This window comes from Eutrema salsugineum, unplaced genomic scaffold, assembly GCF_000478725.1.
Source record: "Eutrema salsugineum unplaced genomic scaffold, Eutsalg1_0 scaffold_12, whole genome shotgun sequence".
NCBI lineage: Eukaryota > Viridiplantae > Streptophyta > Magnoliopsida > Brassicales > Brassicaceae > Eutrema > Eutrema salsugineum.
In genome coordinates this window covers 8,416,560-8,420,628 of record NW_006256895.1, presented here as the reverse complement: position 1 = coordinate 8,420,628, position 4,069 = coordinate 8,416,560, and the positions used below count along the sequence as shown (strand labels likewise).

The 4,069-nt window shown below is 44.1% G+C and overlaps 1 non-coding gene across 1 annotated transcript; it reads right to left on the bottom strand.

Annotated features, from left to right (window-relative positions):
- Window positions 1–3,962: 3,962 nt before the first annotated feature.
- Window positions 3,963–4,069, bottom strand: LOC112089330. The gene has a single exon (XR_002900967.1). It is a non-coding gene; the product is annotated as a small nucleolar RNA R71 (small nucleolar RNA).

Here is a 4,069-nt window from a genome sequence, read left to right as displayed (position 1 = left end):
TTCTCACCGTCTGATCACCCTCAAAATTGGACAACTTATAGAAGAATCAACCAGCTTTCAAATGGACTTGGTTTGGAGACATTCCAACGGTTGGATCTCAAGATATTCCATTAGCCCCAGAGCCACTCGAAGTCGGTCAGCAACTCACGCGACCGCGGCCAACAAGCTATTTGCCGCGGTCAGAAGTTTCCCGACCGCGGCCAACAAGCCAATTGCCGCAGTCACAACACTCCCGACCGCGACAATCAATCTCCGAGTTAAAGCCCACTTATCTGAAGCCCAAAGTCATTCTCAGCCTCAATTCCGGAACCCTAGAGACCATGGAGTATTGGAGACTATAAATACATGTCATTTAGGTCGTTTTTAGAGAAAACCCTTCATACTTTACAGAAACCCTTTTTCCTATAGCCGTTTTTATGAGATTTTTGTAGAAGATTGTTCAAGTCCGAGTTCTTCAATAGAGAAGCTTTCTTTATCTCTTTTCTTTACTGTTTTTCATTACTTTTATTAAAACCAATGATGATGTCGAACTCAGCCATGTCTGAGTAGATCCCGAGTTGGGCTTAGGGTTCCCGAAAGGGGCTCTCATAATCGATTAAGACATCTAGGTTTATAGATCTGGGATTTCGACCTGTTGATATGTCTACATTTTACATCATTTAGAGTGCATTTTAGAGTCCTCATCAGATGTTTTCCCATGTAGATTGAGTCTTTAGGCATGAAAATAGGATTTAGGGCTTGCATTAGGTCCCAAAGAGTTTTGCATGTTTTGAAGTCTTTATCAGGTGCTTTGGAAGTCATTCGGAGCTTAAGAAGAGGAGCAGAGAAGAAAACGGTGAAGAAAAGGGTCAAAAATGGTGAAAACCGCTCGAAGGAATTTCTCGGCCAAATCGCGTACTGGCTGGTCGGAAACCTCGGCCAAAATGTTTACCGGACGCTCATTACCGGCCAAAAACCTTACCGATCGGCCAGAATCGAGTATCGCGTGCAAAAATACCACCGGGCAAGTTTTTGACCGAAGCAAGGATTTTCATGACCAAAAAGCTTACCGCGGTACACAGCCCTCGGCCATTTTCCTTACCGCGGGAAGGTTTTTTACGACCAAAAGTTGTCCTTGCGCGTGCAATTCAAAGATCAGCAATCCGGGAAACCTTCCGGTCCGAATCAGTTGGCGGGGTCTTCATCAAAGTTGGAGACAATCAAGCAAAGATCCCAGAACGATCGGAATCATCCAATTCGGACCAGTGGAGATAAAGATACAGCTTCCGGAATATGCACCTGCATTACGCGCATCCGAGAATCGAACGGCGGAGTCCAAAGATCACGGCGGACGGAGCCTTTCCGGACCGAATTAGCTTGCCCGGTATTCATCAAAGTTCGAGATCCATGGAAGATCTTCTCAGAGCATTCGGAATCGCTTAGTTCGGAGAAGTGGTTTAAAAGATAAAGTCTCCGGAGTTCACATCGGTCCAAAAAGCCTGTTTTCCGGTGATTTCAATACGATGCAAAGATGTGAAATCCAGGAAGCCTTCCACTTCCCAAGCTCCGATGATTTCTTCACCAAAGTTCGAGCTCGTTGAGTCATCTTGACTGTGGAACTGGTCCCAGAGCAATTGGAGTCGTGTGCTGAAAGTTATCGCTTCCGGAAGGTGACACGGTCGATACAAGCCTAAATGAGGTGCGACACGCGCTAAGTGTTTTCACAAGCCTCGGTATCTTTACCTCGGCATCACTCAAGTCGAGACTCATATCTTGGAAGTATTTTGGACCAGACCTCGTCCCAAAGCCTTGGCATGATTAGATCGAGGCATGCATACGTAAGAACTAAAGCTAGAAATGACTAAGTGTTGAGAGTACCCCTCGGTGTAACGACCTCGGCGTGCATGCCGGACTGTGTTCTCCCAAACACCTCGACATCATGACCCCTCGACATTTTATCCCGAGGTCCCTTGTCACGAACCCAGAATCAAGAACAGAATGGCTTAAGAACACACACGTGAGGATGGATCAAAGACTAGGGTTCATGCATGTTCTTGACGTGTTGTTCATGAGATCTTCACCTGGATCCTGACTCACGTGCACACCTCGGCATGAAGACCTCGGCTTCACTTTCCGACACACCGTGGCACTCACCCATCAACCCAAGGAAGCGGTTCAGTACCCGGTTTGTTCCGGGCTGACCCGCGACACTTTCCCTTTGCTATAAATATATTTTGAGACTAAAAACCTAATCATCTTATCTCTTATCTGTTTTTAGCTTTAAGAACTTGCCTCTTTTGTGAAACTGGATTAATCTAATCCGATATCTCGTTTTTGCATCTGAATCTCGTTCTTTCTTTATTTCTTTTATCATCCAATCATCAAACTCCTTATCATGACTAGCTACACGTCTTGCAAAGGACTTAGTGAGCTCGTTATGATCAGTGAGTAGTCGTTTAAGCGACTTTAGATAAGTAGATTAGGGTGCTTTCAAGGTGGATTAATGGGTTTAGGTGTCTAGTCTTGCATGTTTCATTCCTTAACCGACGAGATCTCTAGGCTGGATCCAAGCACATCACTTGAGGTTCAGATCTGAGACATATCTCGCATCAAAAGTGTTTGTAGAAATGTCTGAACCACTCGGTTAAGGGTTTAAGAGTCTTTCATCGCGAGAGTGATAGTTTGTCCTCTTAAATGACATATTTGAACTGAATCTTATTGCTGATTGATTCGTGCTTCTCAAAAGATATTTTGGTATGAAGGAGGATCAGTTTAGATGTTTAATGCTTTCATGAGAAGATTAACATGCCTTGAGTTCAAAGTTAAATGAAACCGCTTGATAAAATGATTCATTAGCCCACTAGTTTAGCTTGGAAGCACCCGAGTCGATTATCTTGTCTAAAGTCTCTGCCTTTATCATTCATTATAATCATCTGAATCGTTTATTTGTCATTTGCATCTTAGCTTTGTTCAAATCTCATTATTTGCTTTACTTCTATGCTCATTCGCTTGATACTTAGCCTAGTAAAAACCATTAATATTCTCTCTTGACTTAATGAACAAATGACATAGATAATGTCTCGTTTACAAGCTTGGATTGACACCCCTTTGTACTACTCTGACAGGGGATTGATAACCCTTATTAAGGCTTAAAAACCTTAGTTATCAATTTGCGCCGTTGCCAACTTGTAGGAGCATTAGTCTCTTGTTTGTTCTTAAGTTCAAGCTTTTCTTTCTTTTGTTTTACTAACTCCTTTCCAAGTCCTTGTTTTGTTTTCAGGTGCATGAATACCAGATCTCGGAGCACAGGATCGCTTTTCCCATACGACGATAACATCGACCGATTAGAAAGGCGAGCTCGCGAGAGAGAACGGCACTTTGACAGACTTGGAATGGCAGAACAACAACAAATGGAGCAACAGGCTCATGCAGCCGAGCACCAGGCTCAGGCTAACCAGGCGCAGGCAGGAAGAAATGAACAACAAGCCTATGTTAATCAGCAACAGGCTCAAAGAAACGAACGGCTTGCTCAGCAAAACCAACACCAAGCGAATAGAAATGAGCAACAAGCCCATCATGTTCATCCACCACCGCCACAAGTACAGAGACAACATCCTCCAATCTGTGTTGGAGAAAATGACCGAGCTAATGTGCACCAATACCGAGCTGGGATTCAAGCTCCACCAGTTCAAAACAACAACTTTGAAGTTAAAGCTTCCCTGCTCAATATGGTGCAAAACTCAAAGTTCCACGGACTGGCTGGAGAAGACCCTCTCGAGCATCTAGATCAATTTGATCGGGTTTGCGACTTAACCAAGATAAATGGCGTCTCCGAAGATAGCTTGAAGCTACGCTTGTTCCCTTTCAGCCTCGGTGATAAAGCACACTAGTGGGAAAAGAATATACCGAGGGGTTCTATACAAACCTGGGAGCAATGTAAACTGGCGTTCTTATCAAAGTTCTTTTCCACATCACGCACGGCTAAGCTCAGGAATCAGATCTCAAGTTTCACGCAGCACAGCAACGAGAGCTTTAGTGAAGCTTGGGAACGGTTCATGAGCTATACTAACCAATGCCCACACCACGGCTT